The following is a 10,982-nucleotide window of genomic DNA, read 5'->3' as shown; positions in this document are numbered from 1 at the left end:
CCACGTCACTTCAAGCCGCTCCGTGCTGCGTTACGGTTCCACGCATTCGATTGGACGCCAGCGGCTGCCGTGTATGCAGCGCAGTCACCACCAGTTGCGGCGTATCGCCGCCGGAATATTTGCAGCCGTACCCTGCGTATAGGCAGTCCACGGTCTGACGTCAGACACAAGGCGTGGAGCCCGATTTCGAGTACCAGGGATTCAGTAGCGACAAAAGACTTATCTAGTGGTCCGTAAGAATAAATGATGACTAACTGAAAACCTCAGCTGCCGACAGGTGTTGCTGATATACCTCGATGTGGACAGCTGAAAATGTGTGCCCCGACCGGGACTCGAATCCGGGATCTCCTGCTTACATGGCAGACGCTCTATCCAGCTGATCCACCAAGGACAGTTGGGAACGTGAGTCTCACGGGAAGCGTGCAAGGGATAAGTCCCTGCAGTCGCGCTATTCATCTGTGTCCTCGGTGGCTCAGCTGGATAGAGCGTCTGCCATGTAAGCAGGAGATCCCGGGTTCGAGTCTCGGTCGGGGAACACATTTTGAGGTGTCCACATCGAGGTATATCAACAACACCTGTCGGCAGCTGAGATTTTCAGTTAGTCATCATTTATTCCAGGGAAAAGCTGCACGGTCATCAACTGTAACTGTTCTTTCGAGAACAAGTTACTGTCTTCGTATATGTCCGTCAGAATCATCATTTATTCCAGTTCACCTGAACTCCTCAGAAGTGAGTTAGTCTTGATCGTGCTATCGGGTGTTACACGTTTTTGTGAAACCTATGTGTCTTTGTCGACCATATTTTGATAAGGAAAGAAGAAATAATTGAAAGATAAATAGGTGACATGGCACTGCGAGAGGAATCTGACGGACTACGGAAAGGCCTATGTCGAATCAAGGTCCCTAGAGTAGACGACATTCCCTCAGAATTATTGAGATCCTTGGGAAAGCTTGACGTGACGGAGTATTCCTGCAGTTGTACGCAGTACGTATCGGACAGTTGCAGTTTGCATGAAAATGCTATGAGACAAAGCAGCCGTCTGGTTGCATTTTAATAACTTTCAAATGTCATGACCACACTTTTCATTATTTTCAAACGGAATGTTATGTCAATCATGGAAATCTGTTCAATGGATACACTACACCTCGTCAACATTCTTAACCAGGTGATGTGTTCTAGAACAGTATCTCATCTTAGCGACAATATTATACTTAGCATATCACAGTTTCGATATCAGAAAAGTTGTTTACTGAAAAAGCCTTTTACATGTTCATTCACTAAATCTTACAACTATTAAATAATAAGATAGCGTCTTTTGGTATTTCCTGCGACCCATCTAGGGCATTTGAATATGTGAATGACGGTATTCTCCTAGATAAATTGAAGTTTTATGGGGTTGATAGTGTAGCCAACCAATAGACAGTATTATATCTAACCACAAGAATGCAGCAATCTCTACTTACCAATTCGACCTATATAGTCCAGGGACGTAATTGTGACTGGGGAGAAATCACTTGTAGGGTTCCTGATGGTTCGGTCTTAGGTCCACTACTGTTCCTCATATATGTGAACGATCTTCCGTCTAGTATTCAACAAGAAGAATTAGTTCCTGTTTGCAGATGACACTAGCATTGTAAACAATCCAAACATAAATTACAGAGCCTCTCAGTTTCCAAGAGACAGAATATTTTCAATTCAATTGAATAAATGTAACACCTGTTGAGAAAATAATAAACGGGGTGGAAACCTCAAATTTCTTAGATGTCCAAACTGATGAGGACTTAAACTGGAAAAGAGAACATGTTGGAACTAATAAAAAAACTTAGTTTATCCACATTTGCACTTAGAATCACTGCAAATCTCGGGAGAGACAAATCAGTAAGTTGGCATATTTATCATATTTTCAGTCAATAACGTCATATGAAATAATGAGGTAACTCATCTTTAAGAAAGAAAGTCATCATTGATCATTGCTCGAAAACGTGCTGTAACAGTAATGTAGACATATGTTTAAGGAACTGGACATTCTGACTTCTGATTCACAGTAAATTTCTGCCCTCGTGAAGTTTGTCGAAAATAATTCACTACAGTTCAATTACAATAACAGAACGTAAAATGACATTCATTACTCCACGTTAAGGTTGTCTTTATCACAAAAAGGAGCGCACAATTCTGCAACAGAAATTTTTCATCACTTATCTAGTGATACAAAATGTCCGACATACAACAAAGCAAAATTTGAAAACAAACTGAAAAGCTTTATCATTGACCATTCTATTTATTCCGTAGAAGAAATACTATTATAATGTGTAAAATGTGGGTGGTAGGATTTAGACACAAACATCTCTCATCTGTATATTTAAAAAACACCTTATAAATACTTAGCATGTAGCCATGTTTACAAATTAATTTGAAACATGAATGTAAAAGGACTCGTTCTACATCATTATGACGTATCGTACAAAATGATCCTTGGGACATAAAACTAACTAACAAGTAACCACTAGACAAGTCCTATATCAGACAGAAAAAATACGTTAAAACTAAGACAGATGCCGACAGGTGTCAGTAACACTGACACAGTAAGTTTAATATGTCACGTTTGCAAAATGATGAGAATAATCCTTTACAAAAGAATGGAAAATTCCTTAGTGCGCTCTGTATTTAATCTAATCTTTTCGTCACAATACTTATGAGAGTGGTACGTAAGAGGTTGTAGCACATTCCTAGATTCATCATTTAAGGCTGGTTCTTGGAAATTTGCAAGTAAGCTTTGTCGGAATAACTAGCTTCTATCTTAAATTGTCATCCTGTTCAGTTTCTTCAGCATCGCCGTGGCTCTATCAAACAAACCTATGAACATTCATGTCGTTTTCCTCCGATTACGTTCAATATTCGAGCACCACCTCCTGGTTCTTAATACATTAGTTGCCTTTCCTTGGGCTCTGTGTAACGCCTTTGAAAAGAAATCTCAATTTATTGAAAGTGGAATAAGGTATACCGACATCGGCTTCTGCTACTAACAGTGACAGACTCAGTTATTATTGGTTTTCCGTCTTGAGCGTACTGCAATTTAATGAATAAGAATCACACCAGACCAGTTTCGCTTTTATATGTGAAGCATTTTCCGTGTTTATTCTGCAAGTATATTGTTGGTTGTTTTAGATTAAAAAGCGTTTAGTTTATAAGGCTGAAGTGCAAGTTACTTACGGTGTTTCTTTAGGTATTCTCCAATTCACTGCTTCATCCTTCCTTGTTAGCAGCGGTTGACATCGAAAGCCTTCGTTTCACATATGCGTTTGTCAGTTTTTGCCATTCCGCACAGTATTTCGTGCGCTGAATTTCGGTTATTTACACTTCAGTTTTGTAAATTAAACTGAGGTTGTATATGTTTCCGACTCTGCACAACTTTAGACTATTTATGTCTGTTAGTTTGTTTTCGTGCACGTTGTGAGTGTTGGATTTTTTTTTTTTTTTGGGTCATCAGTCTTTTGACTGGTTTGATGCGGGCCGCCACGAATTCCTCTCCTATGCCAAACTCTTCATATCAGAGCGGCCCTTGCAATCCACGTCCTCAATTATTTGTTACATGCATTCCAATCTCTGTCTTCCTCTACTGTTTTGGCCCTATACAGGTCCGTATAGCACCATGGAAGTCGTTCCCTGATTTTTTAGCACACGTCCGATCATCACCCTGTCAGTGTTTTCCTCATATTCCTTTCGTCTCCGATTCTCTACATTTGAAACTACATTATATATATATTTATTATATATATATTTGGTGCACGTATGTGTTTGGCGGGTATGCGTGAGGAGATTTTCTTTTTTTTTTGTGGGGGGGCTGATGCTAATTGTTTTCCGATGGAGGGGGGTGAACGGGCCTTGATTGTGATCATAGTAGAGAACTTGGGAGGATATGGTAGTGGTAAATGGTCCCTGTAGTCAATGTAGTGGTCAATCAGTTTAAAACTTGTGTGGTTTGCCATGTTGGTTATGTTTATTTGAATGTGGTAGTTTTTCTTGCAATGTGAGTGATTTTTGTTGTTGTTTATCATTAAGACTTTTATCTCTGTGTCTGGTGGTAATTTTATTTTGGAGTTGGTATAAGTGATGTGCAAAAGTTGATTGATTTGTGCTATATTTCCATGTTTTTACATTTTATTTGAATCTTACGTCAAATGTCCTCTTGATTTGACCTATGTATCTTTCAAAGCTCAAAACGAAAAACCAACAATAAAGATTTTAAATGCTGCTGCGGAATCGACCATGGAAAAAAAACGTAGCATGATAGAACTGTATTCAAATTTTGCCTTTACGCCCTCTGGTGCCCCTCTCAGTTTGGTACCCCACGTGGCCGCTTCTGTCTCTTGGATTTAAACTGGCTCTATCTACAAGGGTCATACGAAATTTTCGTAAGCAGTCTCCTTTGTAGTCAGACGGCACTTCGCCAGTATGAACCCAGCCTGCGACCTGTTGTACCTACGGCTGAGACTATGTGGTAGCGGCAATTCATATCTCTACAAAACGATACACCCAGGTACTTTTATGAGTTGAGCAATTATGAGTCATTAATAGAATACCATGTTCTCTCATTTTGTGAAGTGCACCGTTTTAAATTTCTGAAAACTTAAAGCAGTTTGTCTATCTGTATACAACTATGAAATCTTGTCAAAATTCGACTAAATACTACTTCCGTTTCTCTCAGACGGTACTAAATTTTAGATAGCTGCGTCACATGCGAGAATTTGAGGTTGCTGTTAGTGTTGTCTGCAAGGTCATTAACTGCAACATGGACAGTGAGACTCCTAACACACCTTTTGTAGACACATGGAGTTACTTTCATCCAAGACACGACGCTGCGTTTTCCCCAACAAGAAATCCTTAATCTAGTCACCAATTGCACTTCACACCCACACGATCCTGCTGTCGACAATAAGAGTAGGTGTGGTACTGAGTCAAATGCTTTTAGGGCGCCCATAAATACTGCATCCACCTGGCTGCCTCGATCCATTGCTTTCAGGATGTCATCTGAGAAAACTGTGAGTTGTGTTTTACATGATCTACATTTTCGTAATCCTTGCTGGTTGGCATGGAGGAGCAGTTACCCCATTACGTTCGAGATCAGAATTTGTTCTAAAATTCTACAACGGATGGATGTCAAGAATACTGGATGGGAGTGTTGTACATCATTCCTCCCTTCTTGTAAACATATGTGACCTGTGCTTTCGTCCAATTGCTGGATACTGTTTTTTGTTCGAGGAACCTACGAAAGCTTATGGTTAAGAAGAGGGCCTAAGTCAGCCGCAAATTCGGTGTAGAATCAGTTGGGGATTCTACCGAATCTTGGAGCTTTATTCAATTTTAGCGGCTTCATCTGTTTCTCAACAGTACTGGCACTAATATCTGTAACACTCACCTTCGTAGTAGTGCGAGAAATAGATCTGGGCAACAGCACTGAATTTTGCTTTGTAAAGCAACATTTGAAAACGGAGCTCAGCATTTCTGTCTTTTTTTTCTACTTTGAGAGTAAGTTCGTGTCTTATCTATGAATATCTGGTCACTAGCCTACAACATGTAGCAAGCAGGGTTCATATACAACCAGAATTTCTTTGACTTTGTTGTGAGATATACTACGATTAAATTCTGTCATCGTAATCTTTGAAGGCTTCAGACATTGCTCTCTTCACTGCCAAAACGCTTTTCATTAAGAATCTCCCTATCTGTATTCCTATTCTTTCTTTTACACCTATTATGCAGTAGTCTCTCTCTAATTTTGGCTCTTTACTGTGGCTGTTATCACCGGAGGGCCCCTCCCGCCATGAACTATACTCATAGGTACGAGCATACCATGAGTGCGATAACATTGGGTGAAAAATCGGTGCTAGAAGTTGATCATAAATTATGACGCGCAGTTGCGCAATTCCCCATTGGATTCCATAAGCGGATAACAATTTTTAATCCTCGAAATAAATTTTTTAACTTGGCGCTAAAAATAAACATCGCTTGGCTGGTATACAAGTGCTTATTTTGGCGGTCTTACTTCTTTCGCGCAAGTCGGTTGACACTTGTTATCTATAAAAATCCTATCATACGAGGCCCGTTCCAAAAATTCCAGAACAGACCTCGTAGATGACAGTGTCCTCTCCAGGAATCCAATAACAGACAAAACTTGTTACTATCAACGTACTGGTCCACAGAGTTCTCAAGACATGTTTTATAAACGAAATTTGTCAATTTCTTGTACGTGGAGCAAACACCGCAAACATCGTTTAACGATTCGGTTATACAATTGACCTCTTCTATACGCCGAGAATCAAATTAATCATTAATTTCTTATAAGCACAGTATCATCTTCGGGTAATAGTTTTCCAGACGCTTTGATGGAATATCGGATCTTTTACGAATGTTTTATTTTTTCTATACTAGCAACTGCGACAAGGATTCCTTTTCCTCCCGTATGCGGTAACGTGCATTGAATGTTCGTCTTCGCAGCACAGCTACTCGCAATTGTTTTCATACAAAGAGGCTTAAAATTTTAATCCTTTACTAATCCCAGTCGTTTGGGGTTGTCCACTTTATTATCATTCCTTATTAATTTATTACTTTACCATCCCTCCAATTACTACCAATTTCGATACAGAAGAAAAACAAAGGAAAAAGCTGCTGAATTCATCTCGGAATGGAACACAGTTTCTCTGCTCCGATCCCACTTGCTTTGGTCTCTACGCCAGTGGCGAGCGTGTACTTCATAAGAGTCGTAATAGGCTCTGGCTCTGAGCACTATGGGACTTAACATCTATGGTCATCAATCCCCTAGAACTTAGAACTACTTAAACCTAACTAACCTAAGGACAGCACACAACACCCAGTCATCACGAGGCAGAGAAAATCCCTGACCCCGCCGGGAATCGAACCCGGGAACCCGGGTGTGGGAAGCGAGAACGCTACCGCACGACCCGTCGTAATAGTTTCTTTTCTCAATCTTTAGAAAAATACGCGTTTGTGGACCACATCTCATGGAAAATCCACAGTTTTCACTTACCTGTCGATTTCGTGAACTCTGGTTCAATCACGCGTCGTGAAATTTAGGGCTTGTTTTTTCAAAAGTGGAGAGGTGTTGGGCCACAATATCATAGTGTTTCATTTTAGGTTGTACACAAGCGACCAACTAAATGAAGTGTCTGGGGCTCTCCCTTGTCAGGTGACATCCAACGACTGGCCGAAATCACTGAGCTCTCCTCACTAATCCAATACACCGTTACTGCTTCGCTACTGGCTACACAGTACTTCTTGCTTCCTTTTATACTGGCCATACTGACATCTACTGATCCATTTCGCATTTTACAGCTATGCCCGAATGAGACAATACATGCTCCTTAATCCACGATTATTAAGAAAATGTATTTATGTATGTTTGTATTTTCCACTTCTCCTCCTAAATCACTGGATCCATTTCAGCCAAACTTGGTATACTTATTACTTACTGTCTGCAAGAAATCGCTATGTGGGTAAGACTCAACTACTTACAAAAGGGGTGGAGGTGGGTATGGCAATGTAGTGTTGCCCATGATGCGCTAGTACCTACACTTCGTTCATCGATTATTTGACAGTGAGAGTATTTAGTGACTTGCATCAAACTTTACACATAATTTCAAACCATTAAGAAACTTTTTGTTCCTGACAACCACACAAAATGATGAAAGGAAAAACGTTTATCCCTTACTACATTTTCACCATTCATGCAGTAAAAGTGCCGCATGCAGCAAGACGTTTTAATATATTACTTACCTAGCACTAATTGTATTCGTGACAAATTTTGCATACAGTATTCTTGTATGCCACTGAATGTAGCAGCAAAATTATATCATTTTAAGACGCATAGTTCTGGGAGTATGACAGCATAAACACTGAGATGCGTGAAAAACGCCGCGTCATGCATGATTTTTAGGCTTATTACTTCTCTGCTACTAACTAATTTGTTAGGCAGCAGCCACATAGACAACAAGATGTACATGTAAAGTTATAATAGTGTACGACACACGGTTCAGGACATCATAAACATCGACCGTGAAAATAAAACTGCAGAGAGAATTTGTCTAGAGATACAGGTGAAATACGTATACAAATTCACGTGAAATATGTTAAATGTATGTGAAATACATTTGATATATGCGTACGTGGACAAAATCTCCGGAAAAAAGGTCATTCTAAACCCTTGGAACTACTTCAACCAAATTTTGGTACACATTAGTTACGAGTGGGAGAGAAATACAGTGGAGATAAGAACCATCAGCCTCCTATTGAAGTGGTACTCATAACGTGGAGAGAGAAGAGGACAGGAGAATATATACAGACAGGTAGTAGGAGATGGCCACAGTTTCCAGGAGGAGGATATCGGCTCAGAGAAGTGGAGGGAGCAACGGACAGAGAGGACAGGAGAAGATGAGCAGAGTAAGGAAAGAGGAGGAAATAGACAGGGAAAGGAGGGAAGAGGGATAGAGAAAGAAAAGAGCAATAGATAGAGAGAGAAGGGAGCAAGATATGAACAAGGTGAGGGGGGATGAGGAGATGATCAGAGAGATGGGGAGGAGGAGACTGATAGAGAGAGGGCGAAGAAGAAATGGCAGACAGGTAGGACGATATGGTCAGAGAGAGGAGAAGGAGAAAACGGGCAAAGAAGGAGAAGGAGATGGACGGAGACTCAAGTGAGATGGACAGAGAAAGGATGGAGGAGGAGGAGTAAAGAAGAGGAGACAGGTAGACAGAGGATGAAATGGACAGAGAAAGGGGAGGAGATGAAAAGAGCGATGGGTGAGGAGGAGATGGACAGAAAGGAAGGAAATTGAGATAGTGGAAAGAGAGAGAAGGAACAAGAGATGAACAGCAAGAGGGGGAGGAGAAGATTGACAGGCAGAAGAGGGAGGGTGAGATGGACAGAGAAGGAAAAGGAGGAAATTGAGAAAGGGGAGAAGAAGATGGAGTGGAAGGATCAGATGTACAGGGGGAGGGGGGACAAAGGAGAAGGTGGACCGAGTGGGAGGAGCAGATGGAGAGAGAGGGGGTGATGAGCAGTTGTATAGATATGGGGTGGAGGGGTGGAATAAATACACGGCCAGGTAATGCCAGGTACTCAGCTAGTTGAAGACTCATCTGAGAAAACACGTGAATAATGTTTTCTTCAGTGACGTTAGAGGAAGACTTCCACGATTCCGTTGATCCACGTAGTACAAATGTCCCTAAAGCGCACGAATATGTTTATTAGGCTATTTAAGAGGACAACTCTCAGTGTAAAGAAAGAATTAAAAAAATACTTACAACATGTTCAGCCTTTCAAGAGCGTATATTACATAATCATCATTATGTAAATACGTGCATTCAGCTAGGCCTATAGAAACATAAATTACAATTTAGCGACTGGATATTTTTGAGTGGCACTTTGTTATTTAGAAATGTTTACAAACGTAATGTGGATTTTGAAGATCGATCGTACAGTTTCAGTGATCATTCTCCCTTAGCTGATATCTACCACAACGGCCGCGTGCGGCGTCTCGCGAGCTGCCATTGACAGCATCACTTACGCTCGTTGGAACTGAAAGCACTCCGCAGCTTGGCTGCTGCTGACAGGGAATGGCGCTTTCGTAACGCCGACACATGTTCAGGCGGCCGATTCCCCACTGAAGGCATCGCTGTTCCACTAGCGTATAGTGTTCTGGGAGTGCACGCTATTACGTGTAGGAGACTGCTGCCTTCATATTTCATTTCAGAGAGTAATCGAGTCAGGAAAATAGTATTTTTCTCAGCAAACAGTGTGGGAGAAATATGGTGCATCTACTTAGTAACTTAGATACAATGCGCCCGTAGGAGGATTTTGACTCGTTTTAACGTCAGCTACGAAGGTTCCTTTATTCCCGTTTCTGTTTACTTACGATGGGCGTTTCTTTTTTCTCGGTCAGTTGCGGCTGAAGAAAATTTGTTGTGGGACATCGTCGAATATTCCCTAATGAATTCCTATATATCAGTGAAGTATCGATATGTGGCGGCGCTATACTGAGCCTTCGAAATGGCGTCTGTGACGGAGGTTCGTTCCAAGCAGAGTTCTAATTTTTCTTTGTCATCACCGTAACAAGGTAACAAGGTCTCGGAAACCTATCCAGTCACAATCGTTCCCGCCGGCAGCTCACAACAGTGACTCCTGCATTGCTGAAACGTATGAACACCCTCATTCGAGGACATCAACGGATCACAAACACACAACTCGTTGCTTAACTGGAAGTTCACAATTTGGGGTACTCATAGAGTTGTACCCGGTAGGTTCCTCGCCGCCTAACAGAAGACTATAAAGAGCAACGAAGGACCATCTGTGCGAAACTGCGCCATATGAAGCTGAACGTGAAACATTTTTGGCGATATTCTTCACAGGCGATGAAACAACGGTTCATCACTTCTAACCGGAAACAAAAGCAGCTATCTACGGAGTGACGTCACACCACCTCTCCTGCAAAGAAGAAGCTCGAAACCGCAACCTGGACCGGTAAAGTTATGGCGACGGTTTCTGGGACTCTGAAGACGTTATTCTGTTTCATGTCCTTCCTTGTGGTGCAGCAATCAACTCTGACGTGTTTTGTGCTACCCTCTGGAAACCGAAAAAGCGACTTCATTGTCACACAAGTGCCCGCAGCCTAGAGGAGCTCACAATACCTTATCGGACTGTCCTTCCTCACACACCCTACAGTCCGGATCTCTTACCTTCCGACTTCCATCCGTCTGACCGATTGAAGAATGCACTACGAGGGAAGCAGTACGTGGATGATGGGGCGGTTACTGATGCCACAAAACGTTGCTGCTACTTTGATCAATAGAGTGGTACATAAACATACAGAAATAAAAGCCCTCCCAGTAAGACGGCGTAAGGCTGTCGCACTGAACGGATATTATGTTGAAAAATTAGGTTCTATGGCCAAAAGAGTGGGGAGTAACAAGGT

At 41.5% G+C, this 10,982-nt stretch overlaps 1 non-coding gene across 1 annotated transcript; it reads left to right on the top strand.

The window, feature by feature from the left end:
* Window positions 1-461: 461 nt before the first annotated feature.
* Window positions 462-535, top strand: Trnat-ugu (transfer RNA threonine (anticodon UGU)). Its single transcript has one exon. It is a non-coding gene; the product is annotated as a tRNA-Thr (tRNA).
* Window positions 536-10,982: the final 10,447 nt, after the last annotated feature.

This window comes from Schistocerca cancellata, chromosome 5 (assembly GCF_023864275.1).
Source record: "Schistocerca cancellata isolate TAMUIC-IGC-003103 chromosome 5, iqSchCanc2.1, whole genome shotgun sequence".
Taxonomy (NCBI): Eukaryota; Metazoa; Arthropoda; class Insecta; order Orthoptera; family Acrididae; genus Schistocerca; species Schistocerca cancellata.
The sequence above is the reverse complement of the archived record's forward strand: the minus strand, read 5'-3'. Positions and strand labels throughout refer to the sequence as shown.